Raw genomic sequence first — 21615 nt, forward strand, 5'->3', positions numbered from 1 at the left:
GTGCCCCCTTCCCCCTATCCGAATTGGACTAGGAGAAGGGGGGTGGCGCCCCCTTTCCTTCTCTTTCTCTCCCTGCCTTTCCCCCTCCTAGTAGGAGTAGGAAAGGGAGGAATCCTACTCCTACTAGGAGGAGGATTCCTCCTCCTAGGCGCGCCAACAAGGGCTGGCCGGCCTCCCCCTTGCTCATTTATATACAGGGGCAGGGGCACCTCTAGACACACAAGTTGATCACAAAGATCTCTCCCAGCCGTGTGTGGTGCCCCCCTCCACCATAATCCACCTCGGTCATACTGTAGCGGTGTTTAGGCGAAGCCCTGCTGCAGTAACTTCATCAACATCGTCACCACGCCGTCGTGCTGATGAAAATCTTCCCCGAGCTCTACTGGATCATGAGTTCGTGGGACTTCACCGAGCTGAACATGTGCTGAACGCGGAGGTGCCATACGTTCGCTACTGAGGATCGGTCGATCATGAAGACGTACGACTACATCAACCGCGTTGTCATAACACTTCCGCTTAACGGTCTACGAGGGTATGTGGACAACACTCTCCCCTCTTGTTGCTATGTATCACCATGATCCTGTGTGTGCGTAGGAAAATTTTGAAATTACTACGTTCCCCAACAGTGGTATTAGAGCCTGGTTTTATGCGTTGATGTTATATGTATGAGTAGAACACAAGTGAGTTGTGGGCGATACAAGTCATACTGCTTACCAGCATGTCATACTTTGGTTCGGCGGTATTGTTGGATGAAGTGGCCCGGACCGACATTACGCGTACGCTTACGCGAGACTGGTTCTACCAACGTGCTTTCCACACAGGTGGCTGGCGGGTGTCAGTTTCTCCAACTTTAGTTGAACCGAGTGTGGCTACGCCCGGTCCTTGAGAAGGTTAAAACCGCACCAACTTGACGAACTATCGTTGTGGTTTTGATGCGTAGGTAAGAACGGTTCTTGCTCAGCCCGTAGCAGCCACGTAAAACTTGCAGCAACAAAGTAGAGGATGTCTAACTTGTTTTTGTAGGGTATGTTGTGATGTGATATGGTCAAGACATGATGGCATATTTATTGTATGAGATGATCATGTTTTGTAACGGAGTTATCGGCAACTGGCAGGAGCCATATGGTTGTCGCTTTATTGTATGCAATGCAATCGCCCTGTAATTGCTTTACTTTATGACTAAGCGTTAGCGATAGTCGTAGAAGCAATAGTTGGCGAGACGACAACGATGCTACGATGGAGATCAAGGTGTCGCGCCGGTGACGATGGTGATCATGACGATGCTTTGGAGATGGAGATCACAAGCACAAGATGATGATGACCATATCATATCACTTATATTGATTGCATGTGATGTTTATCCTTTATGCATCTTATTCTGCTTTGTTTGACGGTAGCATTATTAAATGATCTCTCACTAAATTTCAAGATAAAAGTGTTCTCCCTGAGTATGCACCATTGCCAAAGTTCATCGTGCCGAGACACCATGTGATGATCGGGTGTGATAAGCTCTACGTCCATCTAGAACGGGTGCAAGATAGTTTTGCACACGCAAAATACTCAGGTTAAACTTGACGAGCCTAGCATATGCAGATATGGCCTTGGAACACTGAGACCGAAAGGTCGAGCGTGAATCATATAGTAGATATGATCAACATAGTGATGTTCACCATTGAAAACTACTCCATTTCACGTGATGATCGGTTATGGTTTAGTTGATATGGATCACGTGATCACTTAGATGATTAGAGGGATGTCTATCTAAGTGGGAGTTCTTACATAATATGATTAATTGAACTTAAATTTATCATGAACTTAGTACCTGATAGTATTTTGCTTATCTATGTTGTTGTAGATAGATGGCCCATGCTGTTGTTCCGTTGAATTTTAATGCATTCCTTGAGAAAGAAAAGTTGAAAGATGATGGTAGCAATTACACGGACTGGGTCCGTAACTTGAGGATTATCCTCATTGCTGCACAGAAGAATTACGTCCTGGAAGCACCGCTGGGTGCCAGGTTGTGATGCCCCCGATTCAATCGTACACTAATCATACACGCAAACGTGTACGATCAAGATCAGGGACTCACGGGAAGATATCACAACACAACTCTACAAATAAAATAAGTCATACAAGCATCATATTACAAGCCAGGGGCCTTGAGGGCTCGAATACAAGAGCTCGATCATAGACGAGTCAGCGGAAGCAACAATATCTGAGTACAGACATAAGTTAAACAAGTTTGCCTTAAGAAGGCTAGCACAAACAGGGATACAGATCGAAAGAGGCGCAGGCCTCCTGCCTGGGATCCTCCTAACTACTCCTGGTCGCCGTCAGCGGGCTGCACGTAGTAGTAGGCACCTCCCGAGTAGTAGTAGTCATCATCGACGGTGGCGTCTGGCTCCTGGACTCCAACGTCTGGTCGCAGCAATCGGGTAGAAGGGAAAGGGGAAAAGAGGGAGAAAGCAACCATGAGTACTCATCCAAAGTACTCGCAAGCAAGGAGCTACACTACATATGTATGCATTGGTATCAACTGGAATAAGGCTATCATATGTGGACTGAATTGCAGAATGCCGGAATAAGAGGGGGATAGCTAGTCCTTTCGAAGACTACGCTTCTGGTAACCTCCATCTTGCAGCAGGAGAAGAGAGTAGATGGTAAGCTCACCAAGTAGCATCGTGTAGCATAATCCTAATCGATGATCCTCCCCTCGCCGCCCTGCGAGAGAGCGATCACCGGTTGTATCTGGAACTTGGAAGGGTGTGTTTTATCAAGTATCCGGTTCTAGTTGTCATAAGGTCAAGGTACAACTCCGGGTCGTCCTTTTACTGAGGGACATGGATATTCGAATAGATTAACTTCCCTGCAGGGGTGCACCACATAACCCAACACGTTCGATCCCATTTGGCCAGACACACTTTCCTGGGTCATGCCCGGCCTCGGAAGATCAACACGTCGCAGCCCTACCTAGGCACAACAAAGAGGTCAGCACACCGGTCTAAATCCTATGGCGCAGGGGTCTGGGCCCATCGCCCATTGCACACCTGCACGTTGCGTACGCGGCCGGTGAGCAGACCTAGCAACCTCCATTACAAAGGAAGTTGCGTTACACAGTCCAACCCGGCGCGCGCTGCTCAGTCGCTGACGTCACGAAGGCTTCGGCTGATACCACGACGTCGAGTGCCCATAACTGTCCCCGTGTAGATGGTTAGTGCGTATAGGCCAGTAGCCAGACTCAGATCAAATACCAAGATCTCGTTAAGCGTGTTATTCTGAAATAACCACGAACGCCGACCAGGGCCAGGCCCACCTCTCTCCTAGGTGGTCTCAACCGACCCTGTCGCTCTGCCACAAAGTAACAGTCGGGGGCCTTCGGGAACTCAGGCCCACCTCTACCGGGATAGAGCCACCTGCCCCTTCAGCCCCCAACATCGGAATCACTCGCGGGTACTCCTACGAGCCGACCCAACTTTATTCACCACAAGTATCATAAATTATGTATAAGTATATATCCGTGATCACCTCCCAAGTGATCACGGCCCGATATTATAGCATGGCAGACATACAAGAATGTAGGGCCATTGATGATAAACTAGCATCCTATACTAAGCATTTAGGATTGCAGGTAAGGTATCAACAGATGGAGCAACAATGACAGGCTATGCATCGGAATAGGATTAACGGAAAGTAGTAACATGCTACACTACTCTAATGCAAGCAGTAGAGAGAAGAGTAGGCGATATCTTGTGATCAAAAGGGGGGCTTGCCTGGTTGCTCTGGCAAGAGAGAGGGGTCATCAACTCCGTAGTCGTACTGGGTAGCAGCGACGTCGGTCTTGGTGTCTAGCGAGAGAAGAAGGGGAAGAAACAATAAATATAATGCAAACAAATGCATGGCAATGCATGACATGGCAAAGCGTGATGCTAGGTGTGCCCTAATGCGGTACGAGGTGGTACCGGTGAAGGGGGAAACATCCGAGAAAGTATTCCTGGTGTTTCACGTTTTCAGACAGATGAACTAGAGGGGGAAAGTTGCGTGTGCGGTATGCTACGGATACGTGGCAGACGAACAAGTTGCGTATCCGGGTTCGTCTTGTCGTTCTGAGCAACTTTCATGTTGAAAATAATTTAATCCGAGTTACAGATTAAAAGATATGATTTTCTAAAGATTTAACTAATTTCTAGAATTTAATTAATTATTTAATTTAATTCGAAATTTGGATTTATGACATCAGCATGATGTCATGCTGACGTCAGCAGTCAACAGGGGTTGACTGGGTCAACTGACGCGTGGATCCAGTGGGACCCACCTGTCATACTCTGTTAGGTTAATTAGGGTTTAGCTAATTGATTAGGCTAATCTAATCAGGATTAATTTGTTTAATTAGTTGATTAGTTTAATTAATCAAAATTAATTAAGTTAACTAATTCTTTAATTAATTAATTAATTATTTTTATTTATTATTGTTATTATTTTTATTTATTTATTTATTTATTTTTTTGTAAACGTTCTGTGGGGCGTGGGGCCCCCATGTCATAGGGCCAGGGGCCTTAACGGGTTCTGGCGCTCGGGTGCAGGGGCGGGCGCCAGGCGTGGTTCGGGCACGCCCGAGCGGGCGCTGCAGGCCGGCAAGGTCAGTGGCCAGGACAGCCGCAGTGGTGGCTGCGGGCGATGCGCAGAGGAGGCGGGGATGGCCGGAGCGGCGCACGGAGAGGGAAGGCGAGGCCGGAGCGAGCGGCACGGCCAGGGCGAGGCTCAGGGTAGCGGCGGCAGCAACATGCGGCAGCGACAACAGATGCAGGGGAGGCGCGGGGAGAGGCAGAGCGGCGTGGGGAAGGGGGCGGCCATGCGCGTGGCGGCGGCCAGGGACGGAGGAGGGCGGCGGCTGCGCGGTGGCGCAGGCAGAGCCGCGCCGGAGCAGTAGGGAACGGGGGGGAAGAGGCGCACGAGGCACGTGGCGGGGAGGCCAGCGGAGCGCGCGAGGCGCGCGAAGAGGCCACGGGCGGCTGGGCGAAGCGGGGCGACACGGTCGCGGCTGTGGGCGCGCGGGAGCGTGAATGGGCGCGGGGTGAGCGCGTGCGGGAGGACACGTGGGCACGGCAGTGCAGACAGGGCGAACAGGGGCGGTGCGTGCGCGCGGCGAGGGGAAGCGCGCGCTACGGGTGAAGGCAGAGAAGGAGGAGGGCCTCACGGGGGGTTCGTAGGGTACGGGGCAACGGGGGAGGCGAGGAGGAGGTCGGGGACGACGCGTCAGAGTGGATGCAGGCCGTCGAGGGAGGAAGATGGGGTCGGGGAGGCGACCGGAGGTGCCGGGCGTCGACGGCCCAGACCGGATCCACGCAGGACGGCGGCTTGAGGAGGATGGCGCCAGCGACGCGGTCTTCGGGGGCAAGCGCCCCCGATCCAGATCGGGGGGAGAGCGAGAGGAACGAGGGGGAGTGGGAGTCGTGGGGTGGGAGTGGGATTCGGTTGGGTTAGGGTTTGGAGTAGTGGGGGGTTAGTAGTGGTTAGGTGGACCGGGGTGGGCCGGCCTGTTGGGTCGGTTGGCCCATGGGGGGGGTTGCTCTTTTTTTTGTTTTGTTAGTTTCTTTCTTTTATTTATTTTCCTTTTCTGTTTTAGTTAGTTTAGGTCATTTAGGTATTTTGTATAATTGTGTTTGCTGCACCATAATTACCCTTGTAATATTTGGCAACCACCGAACATTTTTGTTTCAATTTTTGGAAACTTTTATTGTCGACATTAATTTTAAATTTGAATTTGACGCGGTTGAACTAACGGACGTTTAGCAACAGTAATCGGGATGACGTGGCATGATTGGCGTGGGATTACTGTAGCAAGATTATCCGGGCGTTACACATGCCTGCTGCAGATGCTGCTGACAACGTTAAGAACATTTGGCAGAGTAAAGCTGATGACTACTCGATAGTTCAGTGTGCCATGCTTTACAGCTTAGAACTGGGACTTCAACGACGTTTTGAACGTCATGGAGCATATGAGATGTTCCAGGAGTTGAAGTTAATATTTCAAGCAAATGCTCGGATTGAGAGATATGAAGTCTCCAATAAGTTCTATAGCTGCAAGATGGAGGAGAATAGTTCTGTCAGTGAGCATATACTCAAAATGTCTGGGTATCATAATCACTTGACTCAACTGGGAGTTAATCTTCCTATTGATAGTGTCATTGACAGAGTTCTTCAATCACTGCCACCAAGCTACAAAAGCTTCATGATGAACTATAATATGCAAGGGATGAATAAGACAATTCCCGAGCTCTTCACGATGCTAAAGGCTGCAGAGGTAGAAATCAAGAAGGAGCATCAAGTGTTGATGGTCAATAAAACCACCAGTTTCAAGAAAAAGGGCAAAGGGAAGAAGAAGGGGAACTTCAAGAAGAACGGAAAACAAGTTGCTGCTCAGGAGAAGAAACCCAAGTCTAGACCTAATCCTGAGACTGAGTGCTTCTACTGCAAACAGACTGGTCACTGGAAGCGGAACTGCCCCAAGTATTTGGCGGATAAGAAGGATGGCAAGGTGAACAAAGGTATATGTGATATACATGTTATTGATGTGTACCTTACCAGAGCTCGCAGTAGCACCTGGGTATTTGATACTGGTTCTGTTGCTAATATTTGCAACTCGAAATAGGGACTACGGATTAAGCGAAGACTGGCTAAGGACGAGGTGACGATGCGCGTGGGAAATGGTTCCAAAGTCGATGTGATCGCCGTCGGCATGCTACCTCTACATCTACCTTCGGGATTAGTTTTAGACCTAAATAATTGTTATTTGGTGCCAGCGTTAAGCATGAACATTATACCTGGATCTTGTTTGATGCGAGATGGTTATTCATTTAAATCTGAGAATAATGGTTGTTCTATTTATATGAGTAATATCTTTTATGGTCATGCACCCTTAAAGAGTGGTCTATTCTTGTTGAATCTTGATAGTAGTGATACACATATTCATAATGTTGAAGCCAAAAGATGCAGAGTTGATAATGATAGTGCAACTTATTTGTGGCACTGCCGTTTGGGTCATATTGGTATAAAGCGCATGAAGAAACTCCATACTGATGGACTTTTGGAATCACTTGATTATGAATCACTTGGTACTTGCAAACCATGCCTTATGGGCAAGATGACTAAAACAACATTCTCTGGAACTATGGAGCGAGCAACAGATTTGTTGGAAATCATACATACTGATGTATGTGGTCCGATGAATATTGAGGCTCGCGGCAGGTATCATTATTTTCTCACTTTCACAGATGATTTAAGCAGATATGGGTATATCTACTTAATGAAACATAAGTCTGGAACATTTGAAAAGTTCAAAGAATTTTACAGTGAAGTGGAAAATCATCGTAACAAGAAAATAAAGTTTCTACAATCTGATCGCGGAGGAGAATATTTGAGTTACGAGTTTGGCATACATTTGAAACAATGTGGAATAGTTTCGCAACTCACGCCACCCGGAACACCACAGCGTAATGGTGTGTCCGAACATCGTAATCGTACTTTACTAGATATGGTGCGATCTATGATGTCTCTTACTGATTTACCGCTATCGTTTTGGGGTTGTGCTTTAGAGACGGCTGCATTCACGTTAAATAGGGCACCATCAAAATCCGTTGAGACGACGCCTTATGAACTATGGTTTAGCAAGAAACCAAAGTTGTCGTTTCTTAAAGTTGGGGGCTGCGATGCTTATGTGAAAAAGCTTCAACATGATAAGCTCGAACCCAAATTGGAGAAATGTGTCTTCATAGGATACCTAAAGGAAACTATAGGGTACACCTTCTATCACATATCCGAAGGCAAGATATTCGTTGCTAAGAATGGATCCTTTCTAGAGAAGGAGTTTCTCTCGAAAGAAGTGAGTGGAAGGAAAGTAGAACTTGATGAGATAACTGTACCTGCTCCCTTATTGGAAAGTAGTTCACCACAGAAACCGGTTCCTGTGACATCTACACCAATTAGTGAGGAAGCTAATGATGATGATCATGAAACTTCAGATCAAGTTACTACCGAACCTCGTAGGTTAAGTAGAGCAAGATCCACACCAGAGTGGTACGGTAATCTAGTTCTGGAGGTCATGTTACTTGACCATGACGAACCTACGAACTATGAGGAAGCGATGATGAGCCCAGATTCCGCAAAATGGCTTGAGGCCATGAAATCTGAGATGGGATCCATGTATGAGAACAAAGTGTGGACTTTGGTTGACTTGCCCGATGATCGACAAGCCATCGAGAACAAATGGATGTTCAAGAAGAAGACAGACGCTGGCGGTAATGTTACTGTCTACAAAGCTCGACTTGTTGCAAAAGGTTTTTGACAAGTTCGAGGAGTTGACTATGATGAGACCTTCTCACCCTTAGCGATGCTTAAGTATGTCCGAATCATGTTAGCAATTGCTGCATTTTATGATTATGAAATTTGGCAAATGGATGTAAAGACTGCATTCCTGAATGGATTTCTGGAAGAAGAGTTGTATATAATGCAACCTGAAGGTTTTATCGATCGAAAGGGAGCTAACAAAGTGTGCAAGCTCCAGCGATCCATTTATGGACTGGTGCAAGCCTCTCGGAGTTGGAATAAACATTTTGATAGTGTGATCAAAGCATATGGTTTTATACAGACTTTTAGAGAAGCCTGTATTTACAAGAAAGTGAGTGGGAGCTCTGTAGAATTTCTAATATTATATGTGGATGACATATTGTTGATTGGAAATGATATAGAATTTCTGGATAGCATAAAAGGTACTTCAATAAGAGTTTTTCAATGAAAGAGCTCGGTGAAGCTACTTATATATTGGGCATCAAGATCTATAGAGATAGATCAAGATGCTTAATTGGACTTTCACAAAGCACATACCGTGATAAAGTTTTGAAGAAGTTCAAAATGGATCAAGCTAAGAAAGGGTTCTTGCCTGTGTTACAAGGTGTGAAGTTGAGTAATACTCAATGCCCGACCACTGCTGAAGATAGAGAGAAAATGAAAAGTGTTCCCTATGCTTCAGCCATAGGCTCTATCATGTATGCAATGATGTGTACCAGACCTGATGTGTGCCTTGCTATTAGCCTAGCAGGGAGGTACCAAAGTAATCCAGGAGTGGATCACTGGACAGCAGTCAAGAACATCCTGAAGTACCTGAAAAGGACCAAGGATATGTTTCTCGTTTATGGAGGTGACAAAGAGCTCATCGTAAATGGTTACGTTGATGCAAGCTTTGACACTGATCCGGACGATTCTAAATCGCAAACCGGGTACGTGTTTATATTAAACAGTGGAGCTGTCAGTTGGAGCAGTTCTAAACAGAGCGTCATGGAGGGATCTACATGTGAAGCGGAGTACATTGCTGCTTCAGAAGCAGCGAATGAAGGAGTCTAGATGAAGGAGTTCATATCCGATCTAGGTGTCATACCTAGTGCATCGGGTCCAATGAAAATCTTTTGTGACAATAATGGTGCAATTTCCTTGGCAAAGGAATCCAGATTTCACAAGAGAACCAAGCACATCAAGAGATGCTTCAAGTCCATCCGAGGTCAAGTCCAGGTGGGAGACATAGAGATTTGCAAGATACATACGGATCTAAATGTTGAAGACCCGTTGACTAAGCCTCTTCCACGAGCAAAACATGATCAACACCAAGGCTCCATGGGTGTTAAAATCATTATTGTGTAATCTAGATTATAGACTCTAGTGCAAGTGGGAGACTGAAGGAAATATGCCCTAGAGGCAATAATGAAGTTACTAATTATTTCCTTATTTCATGATAAATGTTTATTATTCATGCTAGAATTGTATTAACCGAAAACATAATACATGTGTGAATACATAGACAAACATAGTGTCACTAGTGTGCCTCTACTTGACTAGCTCATTGATCAAAGATGGTTAAGTTTCCTAACCATAGACATGAGTTGTTATTTGATCAATGCGGTCACATCATTAGGAGAATGATGTGATTGACCTGACCCATTCCGTTAGCTTAGCACTTGATCGTTTGTTTACTGCTATTGCTTTCTTCATGACTTATACATGTTCTTATGACTATGAGATTATGCAACTCCCGAATACCGGAGGAACACTTTGTGTGCTACCAAACGTCACAACGTAACTGGGTGATTATAAAGGTGCTCTACAGGTGTCTCCGATGGTACTTGTTGAGTTGGCATAGATCAAGATTAGGATTTGTCACTCCGATTGTCGGAGAGGTATCTCTAAGCCCTCTCGGTAATACACATCACTATAAGCCTTGCAAGCATGATAACTAATGAGTTAGTTACATGATGGTGTATTAGGGAACAAGTAAAGAGACTTGCCGGTAATGAGATTGAACTAGGTATTGGGATACCGACGATCGAATCTCAGGCAAGTAACATACCGATGACAAAGAGAACAACGTATAGTGTTGTGCAGTTTGACCAATAAATATCTTCGTAGAATATGTAGGAACCAATATGAGCATCTAGGTTCTGCTATTGGTTATTGACCGGAGACGTGTCTCGGTCATGTCTACATAGTTCTCAAACCCGTAGGGTCCGCACGCTTAAAGTTCTGTGACGATCAGTTTTATGAGTTTATATGTTTTGATGTACTGAAGGTAGTTCGGAGTCCCGGATTTGATCACGGACATGACGAGGAGTCTCGAAATGGTCGATACATAAAGATTGATATATTGGAAGCCTACATTTGGACATCGGAATAGTTTCGGGTGAAATCAGGATTTTACCGGAGTACCGGAGGGGTTACCGGAACCCCCCAGGGGTTAATGGGCCTTGTTGGGCCATATGGGAAAGAGAGAGGGGCCGGCCTAGGGCAGGCAGCGTGCCCCCTTCCCCCTGTCCGAATTGGACTAGGAGAAGGGGGAGCGGCGCCCCCTTTCCTTCTCTTTCTCTCCCTGCCTTTCCCTCTCCTAGTAGGAGTAGGAAAGGGAGGAATCCTACTCCTACTAGGAGGAGGATTCCTCCTCCTAGGCGCGCCAACAAGGGCCGGCCGGCCTCACCCATGCTCCTTTATATACAGGGGTAGGGGGCACCTCTAAACACACAAGTTGATCACAAAGATCTCTCCCAGCCGTGTGCGGTGCCCCCTCCACCATAATCCACCTCGGTCATACTGTAGCGGTGTTTAGGCGAAGCCCTGCTATAGTAACTTCATCAACATCATCACCACGCCGTCGTGCTGACGAAACTCTTCCCCAAGCTCTACTGGATCGTGAGTTCGTGGTACGTCACCGAGCTAAACGTGTGCTGAGGTGCCGTACGTTTGGTACTGAGGATCGGTCGATCGTGAAGACGTACGACTACATCAACAGCATTGTCATAGCGCTTCCGCTTAACGGTCTATGAGGGTACGTGGACAACACTCTCCCCTCTTGTTGCTATGCATCACCATGATCGTGTGTGTGCGTAGGAAAATTTTGAAATTACTACATTCCCCAACAGGGGGCGCGCCCCCTGCCTTGTGGGCCCCTTGACGCTCCACCGACCTCAACCTGGACTCCACATATTCACTTTCGGGGAGAAAAAATCCAGGGAGAAGGATTCATCGCGTTTTACGTTACAGAGCTTCCGCCAAGCCCTAAACTCTCTCGGGAGGGCTGATCCGGAGTCCGTTCGGGGCTTCGGAGAGGGGAATCCGTCGCCATCGTCATCATCAACCTTCCTCCATCACCAATTTCATGATGCTCACTGCCGTGCGTGAGTAATTCCATTGTAGGCTTGCTGGACGGTGATGGGTTGGATGAGATTTATCATGTAATCGAGTTAGTTTTGTTAGGGTTTGATCCCTAGTATCCACTATTTTCTGAGATTGATGTTGCTATGAGTTTGCTATGCTTAATGCTTGTCACTAGGGCCCGAGTGCCATGATTTCAGATCTGAACCTATTATGTTTTCATCAATATATGAGAGTTCTTGATCCTATCTTGCAAGTCTATAGCCACCTATTATGTGTTATGATCCGTTAACCCCGAAGTGACAATAATCGGGATACTTACCGGTGATGACCGTAGTTTGAGGAGTTCATGTATTTAGTATGTGTTAATGCTTTGTTCCGGTACTCTATTAAAAGGATGCCTTAATATACCTTAGTTTCCAATAGGACCCCGCTGCCACGGGAGGGTAGGACAAAAGATGTCATGCAAGTTCTTTTCCATAAGCACGTATGACTATATTCGGAATACATGCCTACATTACATTAATGAACTGGAGCTAGTTCTGTGTCACCCTAGGTTATGACTGTTACATGATGAACCGCATCCGGCATAATTCTCCATCACCGATCCATTGCCTACGAGCTTTCCATATATTGTTCTTCGCTTATTTACTTTTCCATTGTTATTGTTATCATCACTATAAAACACCAAAAATATTACTTTTGCTACCGTTACCTTTTACCACTGTTACCACTACTATCATAGTACTTTGCTACTAAACACTTTGCTGCAGATATTGAGTTTCCAGGTGTGGTTGAATTGACAACTCAGCTGCTAATACTTGAGAATATTGTTTGGCTCCCCTTGTGTCGAATCAATAAATTTGGGTTGAATACTCTACCCTCGAAAACTTTTGCGATCCCCTATACTTGTGGGTTATCAAGACTATTTTCTGGCACCGTTGCCGGGGAGCATAGCTCTATTCTTTGAGTCACTTGGGATTTATATCTGCTTATCATTATGAAGAACTTGAAAGACGTGAAAACAAAAATTTGTCCCTCAATTACGAGGGGAGGTAAGGAACTGCCATCTAGCTCTGCACTTGATTCACCTTCTATTTTGAGTAAGCTTGAGACACCTAAACCTGCTTCTGCTATTAATTCTGATATGTCGCATGTTATTGATGATGCCACTTCTGCTATGCATGATACTTATGATGAAACTACTTCTATGCTTGATACTACTGTGCCACTTGGTAAATTTCTTGATGAACAACTTGCTAGGGCTAGAGAGAATGAAATTATTGAAACTGATAATATTGATGAAAGTGATGGTGAAGACTCTCCCCCTAGATATGAATTACTTGTTGTGCCTGAAGGCTATGTTATGGATGAAGAAACTGCTAGAGATTTTCTTGCTTGCAATGATAGGAGTGATCTTAAGAAATTATTAGCTAAGCTGAAACAAAAAACTCTGAATGCTAGAATGAAATATGATCCTGCTTATGCTACTTCACCTATCTTTGTTACTGATAAGGATTATGATTTCTCTATTGATCCTGAGATAATTACTTTAGTTGAATCTGATCCTTTCTATGCTATGAATCTGAAACTATTGTGGCACATCTTACTAAATTAAATGATATAGCTACCCTGTTCACTAATGATGAGAAAACTCGCTACTATTATATCCTTAAATTATTTCCGTTCTCATTAAAGGGTGATGCTAAGATATGGTTTAATTCTCTTGATCCTGGTTGTGTGCGTAGTCCCCAGGATATGATTTATTATTTCTCTGCTAAATATTTCCCCGCTCATAAGAAACAAGTTGCTTTAAGGGAAATATATAATTTTGTGCAAATTGAAGAATAGAGTCTCCCATAAGCTTGGGGGAGGCTTCTCCAATTACTTAATGCTTTGCCTGATCATCCTCTTAAGAAAAATGAAGTACTTGATATCTTTTATAATGGACTAACCGATGCTTCCAGAGACCACCTGGATAGTTGTGCTGGTTGTGTTTTCAGGGAAAGAACACCAGATGAAGCTGAAATTCTATTGAATAATATGTTGACTAATGAAAACAATTGGGCACTTACTGATCCAATTCCTGAACCAACTCCTAAGCCGACTCTGAAGATGAGGGGTATTCTATTTTTCAGTCCTGAAGATATGCAAGAGGCAAAGAAATATATGAAGGAAAGAGGTATTAAAGCTGAAGATGTTAAGAATTTACCTCCTATTGAAGAAATACATGGTCTTAATTTACCGCCTGTTGAAGAAATACATTGTCTTGATAACCCGACACAGGTAGTAAAGGTAAATTCTCTCTATAGATATGATAAAGCTAAAATCCCATTTACTAAGTTTGCTAGCCCATGCTTGGATGAGTTTGATGACTTTATGGTTAAACAAGAAAACTTCAACGCTTATTTTGGTAGAGAATTAAAACGCAATGCTGATATGCTTGAACACTTGGGTGATTATATGGCTAATGTTAAAGGTGAACTTAAACTTATTAGTAAACATGCTTCTATGCATGGTTACCACTCAAGTAGAAAAAGTACTTAAAGCTCAGAATGATTTGCTCAATGAATTAAATAGTAAGAAAAATGATAATGCTGTTAGAGTTATGACTAGAGGTGGTAAAATGACTCATGAACCTTTGTATCCTGAGGGCCATCCTACGAGAATTGAGCAAGATTCTCAGAGAAATTATATTGATGCACCTAATCCTTCTAAGAGGAAGAAAAAGAAAAATGATAGGACTTTGCATGCTTCTAGTGAACCTGTTATAGACACACCTGAGAATCCCAATGATATTTCTATTTCTGATGCTGAAACACAATCTGGTAATGGACATGAGCCTAGTAATAATGTTAATGATGATGTTCATGTTGATGCTCAACCTAGCAATGATAATGATGTAGAGATTGAACCTGTTGTTGATCTTGATAACCCACAATCAAAGAATGAATGTTATGATAAGAGAGACTTTGTTGCTAGGAAGCACGGTAAGGAAAGAGAACCATGGGTTCAGAAACCCATGCCTTTTCCTCCTAAACCATCCAAGAAAAAAGGATGATGAGGATTTTGAGCGCTTTGCTGAAATGATTAGACCTATCTTCTTGCGTATGAGTTTGACTGATATGCTCAAAATGAATCCTTATGCTAAGTATATGAAAGAAATTGTTACTAATAAAAGAAAGATATCGGAAGCTGAAATTTCCACCATGCTTGCTAATTATACTTTTAAAGGTGGAATACCTAAAAAACTAGGAGATCCCGGAGTACCAACTATACGATGCTCCATTAAAAGAAACTATATTAAAACTACTTTATGTGATCTTGGAGCCGGTGTTAGTGTTATGCCACTCTCTTTATATCGTAGATTTGATTTGAATAAGTTGACACCTACTGAAATATATTTGCAAATGGCTGATAAATCAACTGCTATACCTGTCGGTATTTGTGAGGATGTGCCCGTTGTGGTTGCAAACGTTACTATTTTAACGGACTTTGTTATTCTTGATATTCCCGAGGACTATAGTATGTCTATTATTCTTGGAAGACCCTGTTTGAATACTGCAGGGGCTGTTATTGATTGCACCAAAGGCAATGTCACTTTTCATGTTAATGGCAATGAGCATACGGTACACTTTCCTAGGAAACAACCTCAAGTTCGTAGTATAAACTCTATTGGAAAAATTCCATTGATTATTTTTGGAGGTTTTGAATTTCCTCTTCCTACTATCAAGAAGAAATATGATATTCTTATTGTTGGGTATGTCCATATCCCCGTTGAGGTAACCTAGTGTTATTCGAAAATTCTCCGATTCCATGTTATTCGGAATGAGTTTGTTAACAAGACCTGATCAACCTTGTTAGTGGATTCCTTTTGATGAGCATGAGATGGATGAATTTAGAAAACACAACTCTCTGTACCCTCTTTTTACTTTCTGTTATTTAGTTTAAATAAAGCCAAAATAGTAGTTTCTGTCTGTTTTCTGAATTTTCAATGCAATAAAAAATACCCCAAAAATAAAAGTTCTCCAAATGCCCTGAAAATTAAATATGATTTTTTCTGGAATATTTGAGATTATCTGGCACTGAGAACACACCAGGGGGAGCAAGCACCTTGCCACGAGGGTGGAGGGCGCGCCCCTTGCCTCGGGGGCCCATGGTGGCTCCCCTCCACTTATTCCAGCTACCACACACTCCTTCTTCCTCCCACAAACATCACTCACTAGCTTAAACCCGAGTCCAAGCTCATTTTGCTGCCATTTTCGATCTCCTTGCTCAAAGCACGTCTCACAAAACTTCTTTGGGGGATTGTTCCTTGGTATGTGACTCCTCCAATGGTCCAATTAGTTTTTGTTCTAGTGCTTTATTCATTGCATATTTTTGCTGCTTAGGTGACCCTGTTCTTGAGCTTGCATGTCAAATTTATATGGTCAAAAGTAGTTTTGATGCATGATATTGCCTCTAGGCACTTGTAGGAGTAGTTGCTATAAATATTGTTGAGTTTGGTTCACTTTTATTTTGAAGTTACTAAAATTTCAGAAATTTTTCAGAGGAAGAAATATGTTTAGGAAAATGTACCAAGGTGGTCCTTCAAGGAAGCAAGGACCCAGGCTCGCAATGCGCGATGCCGACGAAGAACCACCGAGGGAAGCTCAAGTGCGGGCTTGTGAATGGCCTTCGGAGGACTTTATGGATCGAGCAGGAATCAAGGAAGAATTTAACGCATATGTGTGTAATGCTGATCTTGAGAGCTTCGAGGCAGACAAATGCCGCCGGTACCACTATCTCATTGATTCCTTTGTGAGGAGGTTTGAATTTTCGTCATCACGCAATTCTCAAACTGTCCTCTTTGATCTCTATGAAAATTCTTATACTATGGACTTAGAGGATTTTAACACTGCTTGCAAACTTCCACAATGGGGTAGTCCTACTGAACCTCACAAATATGAATTTAGAGATTTTCTTGCTAGTATAACTGTGGGGGAATCTAGAGACATAACACAAGCTACCATAGGGAGCATTCATTTTCCTGCTATACATTATTTTGCTCTCTTCATAGGTAGCTGCATAAATGGTAAGGATGAAGCATGTCACATGTGTGTCCCTGACCTCAGTGTTCTCAGGAGTGCTGTATTAGAAGATAGACATTATAATTTGGGAGCCATTGTTGCACGAGGTTGCATAATAATAGATTTAGTGGAGATTTCTTTGGTGGAATTTATTCAACCCGTCTAGCTAATTTTCTTGGTATACCCATACGCGGGTATGATATTGAGTTGCCTCCTGTTTATTTGGATTATGAGGCCATGGTCCGTCATCAGTTTGTTGAGAGAAACGATCAGTTCCTCCAGTACCGACTAATCTTTGACAGATGACGCACCTATCACGTCGCTCTCCCTGCTCCTGCTTTCTTTGACTTTCAGGCAAAAGGGAGATATGTTATAACCAGGGAGGAGGTGGACGAGTATAAGAGGAGGACGGAGACGGCCCGTCTCCAAGCGGCAGGTCATGAGGCAATAGCTGCTGCATCTCAGTATGACCCCAGCTACAACTTTGGATATCCGCCAGGCCAGTCGTGGCCATAGACCAACTTAGGCCAAAAGCCTAAGCTTGGGGGAGTACATATTTCTCATCGACATTACATTCATGTTCACACACTCATTGCTAGTTGTCAGTGCTCATACTTTTTCATTGTATCATCCATGCTAGTTTATTTTCCTTTTTATGCTTTCTTCTTATGTGTTTAATAAACCTTAAGAAAAATACAAAAAAATTAGTTGTAGCTTTTAACTAGTTTACTTTCCATGCTTGTAGTAGTAATTAAAAAGAAAACCCTAAAAGATTTCTCGTTCTTCTTTTTCTTGTTGGGAGCTTTCCCGTGTAAATAGTTTTGTTTATTTTCTTTCCTTTGGGGGTCGATAGGAGAAGACCATGATTAAAATGTTAAGTGGCTCTTATATGCATTTTTGTTGATCTGACAAAGATCCCATATTACCTTGTCTTCTCTCTTGAATTGAATGCTTGCAGATTCCAGCTTAGTCCAATGCACGTGCACTATTATTATTATCCACACTATTCGGTCGTGCAAGTGAAAGGCAATAATCATGATTATATGATGAACTTATTGATATGAGAAAAGCTGGTATGAACTCGACCTCTCTTGTTTTTGTAAATATGATTAGTTCATCATTCCTGATTCAGCCTATTATGAATAAACATGTTTGCAATGACAATTAGAGATTGTAGTTGTTTATGCCATGCTTAATTATCTAGGAGCTTATAATGGTTTACCTTGCATGCCAACATGCTAGTAAAATGGTTGTGATGTGGTATGATAGGGTGGTATCCTCTTTTGAACGATTCGAGTGGCTTGACTTGGCACATGTTCACGCATGTAGTTGAAACAAAATCAACATAGCCTCTACGATGTTCATGTTCATGGTGCATTATATCCTACTCATGCTTGCATTCAGTGTTGATTAATTTTAATGCATGTGCATGACTGTTGTCGCTCTCTAGCTGGCCGCTTCCCAGTCTTTTGCTAGCCTTCACCTGTACTAAGCAAGAATACTGCTTGTGCATCCAATTACATAAACCCCAAAGTTATTCCATATGACTCCATCAAACCTACCTATATACGGTATCTACCTACCATTCCAAGTAAATTTGTATGTGCCGAACTCTAAACCTTCAAATAAATATCCTGTTTTGTATGCTCGAATAGCTCATGTATCAACTAGGGCTGTCCGTATCTTCCATGTTAGGCGGGTTATTCTCAAGAGGAGTGGACTCCACTCCTCACTCACGAGAAAATGGCTGGTCACCGGATGCCCAGTCCCATGCTTTATGCAAATCAAATCAAAATAATTGCAAACAAAACTCCCCTGGGACTCTTGTTAGTTGGAGGCACTCGTTGTTTCGAGCAAGCCATGGATTGATGCTTGTTGGTGGAGGGGGAGTATAAACTTTATCATTCTGTTTGAGAACCGCCTATAATGTGTGTAGCATGGAAGATATCGCCATCTCTTGGTTGTTATGTTGACAATGAAAGTATACTGCTCAAAATATTATTCATATCTATTTCAAAATCGTGCTCTGGCACCTCTACAAATCCCTGCTTCCCTTTGTGAAGGGCCTATCTATTTACTTTTATGTTGAGTCATCATCCTCTTATTAAAAAGCACCAGTTGGAGAGCACCGCTGTCATTTGCATTCATTACTGTTAGTTTACATTGAGTATGACTTGACTGGATCTCTTTTACCATGAATTATGACTTGACTAGATCTCTTTTACCATGAATTACAATGTCTAGTCAGTCCTTGATCTTTAAAAGTGCTCTGCATTTATGTTTTGTGGTTTCAGAAAGGGCTAGCGAGATACCATCTTGTTATATCATATCATGATTGTTTTGAGAAAGTGTTGTCATCCGAGATTTATTATTATTGCTCGCTAGTTGATTATGCCATTGATATGAGTAAATATGAGACCTAAATGTTATTGTGAATATGGTTAGTTCATAATCTTTGTTGAAAACTTGAATGATGGCTTTATATATTTACAACAACAAGAGCAAACAGAGTTTGTAAAAGTTTTTCTTTATCACTTTCAGTTTATCAACTGAATTGCTTGAGGACAAGAAAATGTTTAAGCTTCGGGGAGTTGATACGTCTCCGTCGTATCTACTTTTCCAAACACTTTTGCCCTTGTTTTGGACTCTAACATGCATGGTTTGAATGGAACTAACCCGGACTGACGCTGTTTTCAGCAGTATTGCCATGGTGTTATTTTTGTGCAGAAATAAAAGTTCTCGGAAAGACCTGAAAATCAATAGAGCATTATTTTGGAATATATAATAAATAATGGAAGGAACATCCACGTCAGGGGGCCCTCCACCTGACCACGAGGGTGGGGGCGCGCCCTACCCCCTTGGTCGCGCCCCCTGCCTCGTGGGCCCCCTGACGCTCCACCGAACTCAACCTGAACTCCATATATTCACTTTTGGTGAGAAAAAACCAGGGAGAAGGATCCATCGTGTTTTACGATACGAAGCCGCCGCCAAGCCCTAAACTCTCTCGGGAGGGCTGATCTGGAGTCCGTTCGGGGCTCCGGAGAGGGGAATCCGTTGCCATCGTCATCATCAACCTTCCTCCATCCCCAATTTCATGATGCTCACTGCCGTGCGTGAGTAATTCGATCGTAGGCTTGCTGGACGGTCATGGGTTGGATGAGATTTATCATGTAATCGAGTTAGTTTTGTTAGGGTTTGATCCCTAGTATCCACTATGTTCTGAGATTGATGTTGCTATGACTTTGCTATGCTTAATGCTTGTCACTAGGGCCCGAGTGCCATGATTTCAGATCTGAACCTATTATGTTTTCATCAATATATGAGAGTTCTTGATCCTATCTTGCAAGTCTGTAGTCACCTATTATGTGTTATGATCCGTTAACCTTGAAGTGACAATAATCCGGATACTTACCGATGATGACCGTAGTTTGAGGAGTTCATGTATTCAGTATGTGTTAATGCTTTGTTCCGGTACTCTATTAAAAGGAGGCCTTAATATCCCTTAGTTTCCAATAGGACCCCGCTGCCACGGGAGGGTAGGACAAAAGATGTCATGCAAGTTCTTTTCCATAAGCACGTATGACTGTATTCGGAATACATGCCTACATTACATTGATGAACTGGAGCTAGTTCTGTGTCACCCTAGGTTATGACTGTTACGTGATGAACCACATCCTACATAATTCTCCATCACCGATCCATTGCCTACGAGCTTTCCATATATTGTTCTTTTCTTATTTACTTTTCCGTTGTTATTGCTACCATCACTATAAAACACCAAAAATATTACTTTTGCTACCGTTACCTTTTACCACCATTACCACTACTATCATATTACTTTGCTACTAAACACTTTGCTGCAGATATTGAGTTTCCAGGTGTGGTTGAATTGACAACTCAGCTGCTAATACTTCAGAATATTGTTTGGCTCCCCTTGTGTCAAATTAATAAATTTGGGTTGAATACTCTACCCTCAAAAACTGTTGCGATCCCCTATACTTGTGGTTATCATGCCGCTGAAGATGTTCATGAAGATTGGTCCTCCCATGATGAGAGGATCATTGGTGATGAGGATGGCTTCAATTTTCCCCTCCCAGAGGGAAGTTTCCCTGGTGGAATCGCTCCGCCGGAGACCTAGATTGCTTCTTCCTAGGTTCCGGCTCGAGACGGCGGCGCTTCATCCCGAAAGTCTTCTCTCTATTTTTTCTAGGTCATAACACTTCATATAGCAGAAGTGGTTTGTATTATGCAACTTTATCCTTGTAGACTCGTGTTGGGCCTCCAAGCACAGGGTTTTGTAGGACAATAGCAATTTTCCCTCAAGTGGATGGCCTAAGGTTTATCAATCCGTGGGAGGCGTAGGATGAAGATGGTCTCTCTCAAACAACCCTGCAACCAGATAACAAAGAGTCTCTTGTGTCCCCAACACACCAAATACAATGGTAAATTGTATAAGAGATGGTGATACAAGTGTAGTAGATATTGATTTTTGTAATACTAAAAATAAAAAATAGCAAGGTTGCAAGTAATAGAAATGAGCACAAATGGTATTGCAATGCTGAAAATGAGGCCTAGGGTTCATACTTTCACTAGTGCAATCTCTCAACAATGCTAATTTGGATCATATAACCATCCCTCAACATGCAATGAAGAATCACTCCGAAGTTCTTATCTAGCGGATAATATAAGAAGAAATTGTGTGTAGTGTACGAAACCACCTCAAAGTTATTATTTCCGATCAATCTTTTGAGCTATCCCTATAAGTGTCACAAACAACCCTAGAGTTTGTACTAAAATAACACCATATGATACATATCAACCAACTCTAATGTCACCTAGATACTCCAATGTCATCGCG

The sequence above is a fragment of the Triticum aestivum genome, chromosome 6A (genome assembly GCF_018294505.1).
Source record: "Triticum aestivum cultivar Chinese Spring chromosome 6A, IWGSC CS RefSeq v2.1, whole genome shotgun sequence".
Lineage (NCBI taxonomy): Eukaryota > Viridiplantae > Streptophyta > Magnoliopsida > Poales > Poaceae > Triticum > Triticum aestivum.